The sequence below is a fragment of the Triticum dicoccoides genome, chromosome 1B (assembly GCF_002162155.2).
Source record: "Triticum dicoccoides isolate Atlit2015 ecotype Zavitan chromosome 1B, WEW_v2.0, whole genome shotgun sequence".
NCBI lineage: Eukaryota > Viridiplantae > Streptophyta > Magnoliopsida > Poales > Poaceae > Triticum > Triticum dicoccoides.
The window spans coordinates 347,284,041-347,296,520 of NC_041381.1; positions in this window are offsets into that span (position 1 = coordinate 347,284,041).

Sequence of the window (12,480 nt, forward strand, 5' to 3'; positions counted from 1 at the left end):
ATCGATCCTTTCAGCCGGCCATGCAGGACTGAAGGCCGCTAGCCCACGATTGCGTTAGGCCGATGGACGTCGTCAGCCACCGCTGTATGGGGGGCAGGGGAGCCGCCTGCCGCTAGCGTGCAGCGCGTAGCTAGCAGCCGTTGGGGCTACTGCAGGGTAACAGAGGCCACAATAGGCACGCAGCTAGTAGCCACTGGGGGTATGGTGGGGGAAATGGAGGCGGCGGCCTAGTGGGCTATGTGATGCATCCGTGTGAAGCCTCAAGAAGTCTCGAGCGAGTCCTGATAACCCACAAGTATAGGGGATCGTTTGTAGCCTTTTTCCCTAGCAAGCTCATTCGCAAAGGCAAAGCCAAGTCTTTCCCTAGCAAGAACAAGTTCACCAAGAAGCCTCCTCCAAAGGGCTTGGTGGCACATGAAGAGTACCCCTCCAATGATGATGAGGAAGATACAAGTGGAGAAGGAATGGCAACGACAACCATTCCATAGCTACATCTTCCCCCTCTAAGGTGTCTCTCTTCGGCGCCCCAACGAAAACACCATTGCCAAGTGTCTCATGGCCAAAGGTATCAACAAGGTAACCCCTAACATCAAAACCACCATCATCACTACTCCTTCATTGTTAAATTGTGTTGATGATAATGAGGAGGAGAAAGTTGATAAGAATGAGTTCACCAAGTTTGTGAGCAAGCTCAAGGGTGAGTCCAAGAAGCACTTTGTTGCTCTCTTGGAACAACTTGGTGAGGCCAATGATATCTTTGATTCGCATGAGGATACTATTTCCAAGTTGGAGGGGCATGGTCATGACTATGCCGATGAGATTGCGAATCTTTCCATTGCTCTCGAGGAAGAGCGAGATCTTCGTTTGACTCTTGAGGAGTCACACAATGTTGATCATGCTAAATTACAAAAAGATCTTGATCATGCTATTGTTCTTACTCGTGTGCTTAAATTCGAGAAAGTTGCACTTGGGGTTGCCCATGATAGACTCAAGGAAGAGTTTGATACACTTGACAAGGCTCACAAGGTTTTGAAGGGTGCTCATGCTTCTCTCAAGGAGTCTCATGATCAACTCCAAGTGAAACTAACTAAGGAGATTTCCACTTGCCCTCCTTTCGTTCTAATTGATAATGCCCATGATACTAACCCTTGTAGTGAGCATGCTCATCTTGTGGAGGAAAATGATAAGTTGAAAGAGCAACTTGAGAAGGGCCTTGTGACTTGCATACAAGGAGAGAAGAACCTCAATGACCTTTTGAGCAATCAAAAGGAAGTTGTAGGAATGGAGGGACTTGGGTTTCTACCCAAGTCAAAGAAGAAGAAGAAGAAGAAAAAGAACAAGCAACCTTTCCCGCTCAATGACACCTTTGTCAAAGCGAGTGACGGTGCTCATGAGAAGAAGAATACCAAGGAAGTGGGTGGTAATGCCAAGAAGGGCAAAACCACCCCTAGCAACAAAGTCGGCGACTTTAACCCCTCTTATGTCTTGTGTCATGCTAGTGATGGGCATGTTTTTGCCAAATTTGTTGGTTCTTCTTATGCGTTCATTGAATGGTCTATTTGGATTCCTAAGACCCTTGCTACTAAAATCAAGGGACCCATTCAAAAATGGGTACCTAAATCCAAGCATTGATCTCTTGTAGGAGTTTGCTTCCGGTGGGGTGTCATGGTTGCTCGATATTGGAGCAACAAATCATATGACCAGGAGCAAGGACTTGGTGGTGGATGTGCATCCAATTCCATCTATGCCCACCCACGTCTAATTTGGTGATGCCTCAACCTCTAAGGTATTGGGACTTGGCAAGGTGGTCATCTCTCAAGATTTAACTATTGAGAAGGTCATGCTTGTTGAGTCCCTTGCATACAATTTACTTTTCATTCATCAACTCGCACTTATGGGCTTTGCAACATTCTTTGATCTTGATACCATGGCCCTTTTGTGGAACAGACTCTTAAAGTAGCCTTTGTTGGGCATGTCGAGAACGGACTCTATGTGGTGAACTTTTCGGAGCGACCCACTAAGATCGCGACTTGCCTAATGGCTAAAGTTCATGTGGGATGGCTTTGGCATTGCCGACTAGCCCATGTCAATATGAGATCTTTGCAAAGTCTCCTCAAAGGGGACCACTTCCGTGGACTAACAAATGTGAGTTTTGCCAAAGACCGTGCTTGTAGTGCTTGTATCGAAGGAAAGCTTCATGAAATGGCTCACCGACCCACGACTATCATCTACTCGAAGAGGCCCTTGGAGCTCCTTCACATGGATCTCTTTGGGCCTCCATCCTTTGATAGTCTTGGTGGAATAAAGTATTTCTTGGTGATTGTGGATGACTACTCAAGATATACATGGGTTTATTTCTTCAAAAGGAAGAGTGAGACTCAACAAACCATCATCAACTTTGCAAATGAAGCCCAACATCAACATGAGGCAACGATCTTGATGATTAGAAGTGACAATGGCACCGAGTTCAAGAACTACACCTTGGATGAGTTTCTTAGTGATGAGGGGATCAAGCATCAATATGCCGCACCCTATTCCCCTCAACAAAATGATGTGGCGAAGAGGAAGAATCGGACGTTGATGGACGCGGCAAGGACCATGATGGAGGAATTCAAATCTCCGTACAACTTTTGGGCGAAGCCATCCACACCGCATGTCATGCATCCAATAGGCTCTACCTCCGCAAAGGCTTGAACAAGACTCCATATGAGATACTTACCGGCAACAAGCCCAACCTCAAGTACTTCCGGGTGTTCGGTTGTAAGTGTTTCATTCTCAAGAAAGGTGTTCATTTGTCTAAATTCAAACCTAGATCTCAAGAGGGCATATTTCTTGGTTATGCTACAAACTCTCATGCTTACCGTGTTCTCAAAAAGGTCACTGGACTCATTGAGGAGATGCGTAACATGGAGTTTGATGAAAATAACGGTTCCCGAGTGTAGCAAAGTGGTCTTTGTGATGTAGGTGATGAAATTCCTCCTCAAGCCATAAGAAGAACGGGGATTGGTCAAATTCTCCCATTTGAGGAACCCCTTGTGGCCGAAGGAGAAGGAGAATTCTCTACTCATGTGGAGCCATCACCTACGCTAGACCCACACGCTTCCGAAGAACAAAATGAAGGCCCTCAACCAAATGAACAAGATCAAGGGCAAGATCAACTCCATGGAGATGGTGATGCACCAAATGATGCCCAAGGTCAAGTTCATGCCTCCGAGCGTGCTCAAGATCAAGAGCAAACTCAAGGTCAAGAGCAAGCTCAAGAAGGTGCTCAAGATCAAGAGAAAGCTCAAGATCAAGAGCAAAAGCAAGACGGTGCTCAAGATCAAGAGCAAGCTCAAGATCAAGAGAAAACTCAAGACGGTGCTCAAGATGTACAAGATGATCCTCAAATGCCCATCGAGGAACTTTTGGAGCGTCGTTCCGCCAAGGTGGCTTCCAAGTTAAAGCATCAACAACATGTCATGGAGAATGTGCTTGGAAGCTTGAGAAAAGGGGTAACTACTCGTAAACAATTATCAAACTTTTGTGAGCATCACGCATTTGTTTCGTGTGTTGAACCCCCAAAGGTACATGAGGCGCTTGATGATGATGATTGGCTTGAAGCTATGCACAATGAACTCAAAAACTTCGAGCACAATCAAGTTTGGAAATTAGTGCCAAGGCCAACGGAGGAACATAATGTAATTGGAACCAAATGGATCTTCAAGAACAAGCAAGATGCAAATGGTGTGGTTGTTCGAAACAAGGCAAGACTGGTGGCACAAGGCTACTCCCAAGTCGAGGGTATCGACTATGGTGAAACCTTTGCCCCTGTTGCTCGTCTTCAATCTATTCGCATGTTGCTTGCATATGCATCTCATAATGACTTTAAATTGCAACAAATGGATGTGAAAAGTGCATTTCTTAATGGTCCTTTGAATGAGTTGGTGTATGTCAAACAACCTTTGGGATTCGAGGATCCCAAGTTCCCCACTCATGTATACAAACTCGATAAGGCACTCTATGGCCTTAAGCAAGCCCCACGTGTGTGGTATGAGCACCTTACCGAGTTCTTGCAAGATTGTGGGCTTGAAATTGGGAAAATCGATCCCACTCTTTTCACTAAGAGGGTCAAAGGTGATTTGTCCATATGCCAACTATATGTTGATGATATTATTTTTGGTTCTCCTAACAAATCTTTCAATGATGAGTTGCTGCACTAATGATCGAGAAGTTTGAGATGTCTATGATGGGAGAGTTGAAGTTCTTTCTTAGATTCAAAGTCAAGCAAAGAAGAGAAGGAACTTTCATCAACCAAGCCAAATATACCCAAGACATGCTCTAGAGATTCAAGCTAGATGATGTCAAGCTGGTCAAGTTTCCAGTGCCCACCAAATGCAAGCTTGACAGTGATCCCAATGGTAAAGCAGTGGATCAAAAGGTATATCATTCCATGATTGGATCCTTGCTTTACCTTTGTGCATCTAGACCGGATATCATGTTGAGTGTGGGAATTTGTGCACGGTTTCAAGCCGCACGTAAGGAAAGTCACTTTGTGGCGGTCGAGCAAATCTTTTGATATTTGGCTCATACCCCAAACTTTGGCTTATGGTACCCCAAAGGAGCAAGCTTTGATATCATGAGTTACTCGGATTTGGATTGGGCAGGAGATTGTGTGGATAGGAAGTCAACTTCCATAGGGTGCCAATTCCTTGGTCGCTCTTTGGTGAGTTGGTCTTCAAAGAAGCAAAATTGTGTGTCTCTCTCGTCCATCGAGGCCGAATATGTAGCTGTCGCAAGTTGTTGTGCACAATTGCTATGAATGAGGCAAAATTTAAAGGATTATGGTGTCACTTGTGACAAAGTGCCTCTTCTTTGTGACAGTGAAAGTGCTATCAAGATTTCTCACAATCCGGTGCAACATATCAAGACGAAGCATATTGATATTCGTCATCATTTCATTAGGGACCACATCAAGCGGGGAGATGTTGATATCATCTACATCAACACTGAAGAGCAACTTGCGGACATCTTAACCAAACCTCTAGATGAAGCAAGATTTCGCGAGTTAAGGCATGAGCTAAATATCATAGACTTGAGCAATGTGGCTTGAATCTAGGCACACCCCACCACACTCATCATTATATCTTGTTCTAGATGTAGGCATGGACATAGGGGGAGTGTTGTTCTCTCAATGAACTCTCCCTCCCCCCATTCCCCCCCATTATGCAAAAATCGATCACGTCTTTCACATTAACCATTTTTTATGGTACTTGTGCTTCAAAGATGAGTTTTGGTCATGGGCCCATAGTTAAAATCTTCGCGGTGCCATACCACTTGACTCAAACATAGGTGGCCTCGGCCACCGCCCTCTCTTTGAGAGTTGTGTGGTTTTCCTTTTCTCTAGTTGGTTTGTTTGTGTTTGGCGTGGGTTTTATTTCTTGTCTCTCCGTGGGTGCATTTCTGTCTTTGGTTGTGATTTGCTTTTTAAATTGCTCCCACGGCTCAACTCGGTATTTATTTTTATTGGAGCTAAGCCTTTCTATTATCAGTTTTGACGAGTTTCTTGTTGGGCGGTACTACCGCTGAGGATGGGCGGTACTACCACTTAATGGCATCAAGCGGTACTACCGCCCGCCCGAGTAGTACTACCGCTACGGGGCGGGACTAGGGGGTTATGTCGGGAAGGGAGAGTTTCTTTTCTCCCCCATACCCATTTGACTCGCCCCGCCCGTTCCCCTCTTGCTCCAGCGACAAACTCGCCGTGAGAGGTCGGCGCCGGGCCGCCTTCTCCGGGCCGTCCTTCGCATTTCCAACCAATGGAATTGATCCCACCCCTTCCTCTTGCCATGGATGCTGGTATTGCCCCCATTCTTCTCCTCTTTGCTTCTAGTTTTCAGATCTAGGTTTTTGGGGAAATAGTCTTAGCATTTATTGATTTTTGGTCAAATCGAGGCTTGAGTAGGATGTTCAAGGTTGCTAGACTAGTTGGATTGAAGTTTGGTAGGAGTATTTTTGAATGTGGCATCCCCAGCAGTACGGGATTTGGCCACGACAGTAGTCAAACCGCCGTCCTTCGCCTCGAGCGGTACTACCGCTGCCTAGTCGCGGTACTACCGCTGGGATGCCAGCCTCCATCTTTCTCATACCAACCTTTTCATTTTTGTTGCTTTTTCTGCTGGCTTATTCTTGTTTCTCTATTTGCTTTCTTTGTCGGTGTGTTTGGTTCCAGGTGATGGCCCTTCGGAGCACCCTGTCCGTCATGTCAACCTTGGGCCTTCTGGAGGATCAAAGCGCTATCGCACTTCTGAGGCATCTGGTGGTTCCTCAAGTATTCCTCCAACTCAGCCCAAGCCGCCTTCCAAGAGCGTTGCCAAGAAGCCCAAGCCGAAGCCCAAGTCTGTGGCCAAGATGACTGCTAAGGAATTCTGGATGAAGCGTCAGCGCAATCCGTATGATGAAGCTCAAGAACCAAATCTTGTCAACCTCCCTTTCTAGAACCATTTTCAGTGGGTTGTATACTTTGATGTGATCAAAGCAAAGAAGAATCTCTATGTTGATGTCCGCTCCATCGACCTTGCTCATCTGGAGAAGGATTGTGCCTAGTTTGGCGAGGCACTGGAGACGTGTGCTCAGTTGAACATTCTCAAGCTCATACAGTTCAACAAGGACTTTGATGCGGACATGGTGGCTCAGTTTTATGCCACGGTCCACCTTGGTACTGATGAGGAAAGGACTTTCACTTGGATGAATAATGGTAGACTTCTCTTAGTCAAATGGAAGGCATTCATGGAACTGTTGGAGATTGAAGATCAAGGACTTGACAACCCGGTTGGTTTTCATCCTCACAAGAACGAAACTTCTACTAACAAGCAAGCTCTCTGGACCTATTGCTCTGTGAAGGTTAACCCCAAGACAGAGAAGAAGACTTATGAGTTGTCTCCTTTCCTAGACATCCTTCATCACATCTACAGGGAGACTCTTTTCCCTTGCATTGGAAACTTGGATATGGTTCATTCATACCTCGTGGATATGTTGCTATTTTGCCAGCATGAGAAGGACAACAACACGGGAAAATCCTTGGATATTTCTCATGTCATGTGGTCAGAGCTCCTCTCTGTCATCTTTGAGCGCTAACCCCAAAAAACCCAACTCTGCCTTACGTAAAGTTGCCAGAGTACGATTAACCTCTGGATTTGAAATCACTGCTTATATACCTGGTATTGGCCATAATTTACAAGAACATTCTGTAGTATTAGTAAGAGGAGGAAGGGTTAAGGATTTACCCGGTGTGAGATATCGCATTATTCGAGGAAAGTGCCCCATCTATGCCCCTTACCTAATGTTACTCATTGAGAAGGCATGAGCGCACACTTATCCTGATGTTTTGCTGGAAACAGTGAGATGGTCTCTCACGAGGTTAAGCGTCTGAGACAGAAGGAGCAATAGGGAACTCCTTTTCGGAGTCTAGGATTCCGTCAGGTGCTGACGAGGCTGAGGCTGAGGCGCATGATGATGAGGACTATGAGCCCTCTAGACTGGAGCCTTCATGGGCCAAGAAGATCAAGCGCAAGATGAAGAAGTTATTCTGCATGGAGTCTCATGGGCAATATATGGCTCATGTGTCTGAGAAGAAGTCTCACAGCTGTCACAAGGTCCTTATGCACCAGCTGGGTGCAGAGATTGCTAGTGGGTCATAGGACAAGATCACTGACGAGGAGGAGTGGGTCTCTTTGCATTGCCCATGGACAGATTCAGGCACCGATCAACCTGCTACTTCTGCCGATGACGGAGGCGCGGGCGACCACGCGGGGTTGTGATGATGGGGCTTCTCCACTTTGCTATCGCTTGTGACCGTAGTAGCACACTATCTCTTTTTGGTGTCTCGATGCCAAAGGGGGGAGAGTTTAGGGATTTGCCGAGTTACGAGTGTGTCTTATTTGCCGTTTGTTGTTCTCTCTCGCAAACTTTTGTGTCGGTCGTTTGCTTTGGTTTGATTTGTGCTTGAGACATGGCTACCCTATCATATGGTGTGAGACATATGATATCCTATCCTATGATTATCTTATGTGTGTCTAAGTACTTTGGTAGTATGTGAGTTGCATGCTTATCTTATGATTATACATTGCTCACTTACTACACTCATGCATCCTAGCTTATATCTCTCTTATCATAGATGTAAGTGTTGTCTGGCTGTGAAATATAGGGGGGAGTGTTGATCCTAATGTGTGTACTTTGCATTCCAAAGGCACTCCTAATTAAGTGCACACATCTAGGGGAGCCCGCCTATATTTTGTAGTCTCTGGGGTTCGCTTACTCTCTTGTCATATCTTTATGCAAATCCCGTGTTGTCATCAATCCACCAAAAAGGGGGAGATTGTTATGGCATGTCTCTCTCTAAGTGGTGTTGGTGATTAATGACAATACATTTGTCGACTACTCATGTGCGTTGACATTTCAGATATTCACTCATTGGCACGAGATGATTCATTCCCCTCAGAGCTCAAGATGAAGATGGTGTAGTCTCTTTCATTTCGGTTTTGGTGGATTTGAGTCGCAAGAGACACTGTACTATCAAGAGGGGGTCCGTATCGAAAAGGCTAGGGTGGAATCAACACGTACACATCTTTCTCACACTCCCAGCTCCTTTTTTTTTCCTTGGAGTATACCGTTGTCGCGGAAGTGGCTCATGGGAGGAGCCAGCGGTAGTACCGCTGGGCCGGAGCGATAGTACCGATGATAGCCTTAAGTGGCAGTACCGCTGTTTCACAGCGGTAGTACCAGTCATGGCCATCAGTGGCACTACGGCTCCAGTTCCACGCTAGTACCACCTCGAATCGAGACTGTCGCTTCTTGTGTCGGGTTGGGTGGCAGTAGGAGCGGCAGTAGGCGTGGTAGTACCACATACAAGTGGTAGTACCGTCCTACCACCGCTACTAGTGCCGCTCGAGGGCTTTGTCTCTTCCGCCCCTTGTCACTACTCTCTATGCGCAGCCCCAGCAGTACTACCGTTGGGCCTAGCGGTAGTTGTCGGTGTCAAAACCGGCGGATCTCGGGCAGGGGGTCCCAATCTGTGCGTCAAGGCTGATGGTAACAAGAAGTAAGGGACACAGATGTTTACCCAGGTTCGGGCCCTCTCGATGGAGGTAAAACCCTACTTCCTGCTTGATTTATATTGATGATATGGGTAATACAAGAGTAGATCTACCACGAGATCGTAGAGGTTAAACCCTAGGAGCTAGCCTATGATGGTATGAATGTAATTGTGATCGGCCTTCTATGGACCAACCTCTCCGGTTTATATAGACACCGGAGAGGGCTAGGGTTTACATGGAGTCGGTTACAAGGAAGGAAATATAATATCTGGATCGCCAAGCTTGCCTTCCACGCCAAGGAAAGTCCCATCCGGACACGGGCCAAAGTCTTGAGTCTTGTATCTTCACGCTTCAATAGTCCAGACGTTTGTACACAGTCCGGCTGTCCGGATACCCCCTAATCCAGGACTCCCTCAGTAGCCCCTGAACCAGGCTTCAATGATGATGAGTCCGGTGCGCAGTATTGTCTTCGGCATTGCAAGGTGGGTTCCTCCTCCGAATACTCCAAAGTAATTATCGAACACTCAAATCGTGTCCGGATCTGAAAAATGATCTTCGCATACCACCGTAGAGAGAATGATATTTCACAAATGCAGTCTGCTGACAACTTTTCCTGACGACGTGACACGTTATTATGATCGGATCCATTATTCGAACCGTTTCCACACAACCAGCTACAACGCATATCACGAGGCGGTTTCTGTGACACGTCTTGTCAAAGCAGAGATCGTGTCCCCTTATTACGGGATTCTCATCAATACGGGTATGGGTAATCTCACCATGCCATTAACCGTGGCGCTTGGGAAACAAGCGATTCCCAACGGGCAAGTGGGGAGGCGCACCGCTTCCGGCGCCTCTATAAAGGGATGAGATTCCCCCATTTTCACCCACGCCTTCTTCCCCCTTCGCCCACTCTTGCCCCCTCGAGCTCCAGCGCCCAAGCCCAAGTCTTCCCCGCACAGCTAAACATGTCCGGAGCAGGAGGCAAGTGGGTGGCTTCCACCGTCAAGGAGAAGCACATCACCAATCTTCGGGCGGCCGGATACTTGGCCGCGGACATAGCACACCGTCTACCAGACGCCGGGCAGGTCATTCCGACCCCAGGACCCCACGAGAGGGTCGTATTCATCGCCCACTTCGTCCGTGGACTGGGATTTCCACTCCATCCCTTTGTCTGCGGGCTTATGTTCTACTACGGGTTGGATTTTCATGATCTGGCCCCGAATTTCGTCCTCAACATCTCGGCGTTTATCGTCGTGTGCGAGGCTTTCCTCCGCATCCGGCCTCACTTCGGCCTATGGCTGCAAACCTTCTGCGTGAAGCCGAAGGTGGTAAGGGGCCAACAGGCGGAGTGCGGAGGGGCCATGGTGGGCCGAATTCCCAATGTCACATGGCTCGACGGCTCCTTCACGGAGACCGTAAAAGGATGGCAATCAGGGTGGTTCTACATCACCGAGCCGCGCGGCGCCAACTGGGTGGCGGCCCCCGAGTTCCGATCCGGAGCCCCCATGCGGCTCACCTCCTGGGAGAGGAAGGGCCTGTCCTGGGGCGATTCCGCGGAGCTGGCCGGACTCCAAACATGCGTCAAAAGCATGAAGGACAAGAACATCAAGCTTGTCAACGTGATCCAGGTCATGCTCGTTCGCCGAATCTTGCCCTGCCAGAGGCGGGCAGTCAATTTGTGGGAGTTCGTCCCCACCGAGCACCGGACGCTCCATAGGATCTATGACATGACGCACAAAGGCGCATGGAAGGAGTTGTTCAAGGCCTCCGAAGTGCCTCCTCCGATATCTGAGGACCGCGGGCTTCACGCCGCGCGGGCTCCTAGGCCGGTGAGTTCTTAGAATGACACCGGACCCAGTTCTTCCCGATATATTCACGGGAGTGCCTTAAGTAATTGTGTTTGTTTATTTCAGGATTACATGGAGACAGCGGAGCGGGTTCACTGCCCGGCTCCGCTGCTAGAAGACCCAGCACATGTTCTCCTGACGGAGATGCTGGTCCCAGCGCCGTACAAGGTGCCAGAGAAGAAGGCCGAGAAGAAGGCCCCAGGGATCCGAAAGGGTCTCTAGTGGAAGGTTGTGCCGGAAGCCTCGTCCGAAGACGACGAGGCGGACTCCTCCCACGAAGGGGAGGAGGAACAAGAAGAATACGCCCCATCCGGAAAGGATGAGTGGTCCGGGGAGGCGGACCCGGGGGCCAAAAAAAGGTCCTCGGCGCAGGGCCGTCATTCCCCTGTCGTCCGATGACGACAAGTCGGATTCCTCCCGCGGAGGCGGGGGGGATCAGGAAGAGATCCTACCTTCCCCCACCGGGGGGAGAAGAAGAGAAAAGCCGCCCTAGGAGGGGAGGCTGGGGCGTCCAAGAAGGGGAAGGGACCCCTTCCGGACTACTCCGCCATGGCTGCTCTCAGCGAGGAGGGGTGGCTGCCCAGGGGGAAGCCCCTAGCGCGAACGTAAGTGTTTGCATTCTATCATGACTTCACTTCACAGTTTTTGTATTTATAATGCCGAACGTATGTACAATCCGGCCAGGGATCACCCCGAGGTATCCTCCTCCGGGTCCCTGAGCAATTTGGAGATGAATTCGCTTCCGACGGCCACTACTCCTCAACCCGCGGTCGACACGGAGGTGTTGTCCCAAAGGCTCCCAGAGCGGGGGGAGGTGACTCTGGAGACGCCCCGAGGCGGGGTCCCAGACGTCGGACACACGGGGTTCAAGATCCCCATGGATCATGTCGACGAGAGCCACGGCCAGCCGGGCTCTGAGCCGAACACAATTCCGGAACCTTCGATGGTTCTGGACTCAGGCAGGCGACCCCTCGCTAAGGAGGGCGAGCCATTTGTGTCGTGGACTTCCGTTGCGCATGAAGCGTCGGACGGTCTGGTGGAAGCGCTTTGCGGCGCTTCCCTGGACAAAGGGCACCGTACTCTTATGAGTACGGTGATTCGGAAGGTTTCGTCCGCCAAGAGCGGAATAACCGAAGCTTGCACCAGCCTCCTAACAGGCTTCGAGGTAAGTAATAAATATGTGCAAAATTACCACCCGATAGGTAGTAGCCCCTGATACTCTGTTTGGCGTTCGGAAAGAAAAGCCGAGCAGAGGGTCAATTAAAATTTGCAGGAGTCTAATCATAAGTATTATTTTGAATAAGCAGGTTGTGCTGCTTGCTGCTGCTGCCCGTACTGTCGAGGTTGCCGATCTGAAGCGGGACCTGGAGCAGGCGCAGGGAGAGCTTGACCTCACGAAGAGGCAGCTCGAAGAGAACAAGGGTAAGTAATTCCCGTTCTTATGTATTTGAGGATAGGAAGAATTGGTGTGTCTAACAACTAAGTGTCGTGACCATGTAACAGGGGCCCCCGCCGAAGTGGCGGCCCTGAAGAAGGCGCTATCCGAGGCCGAAGAC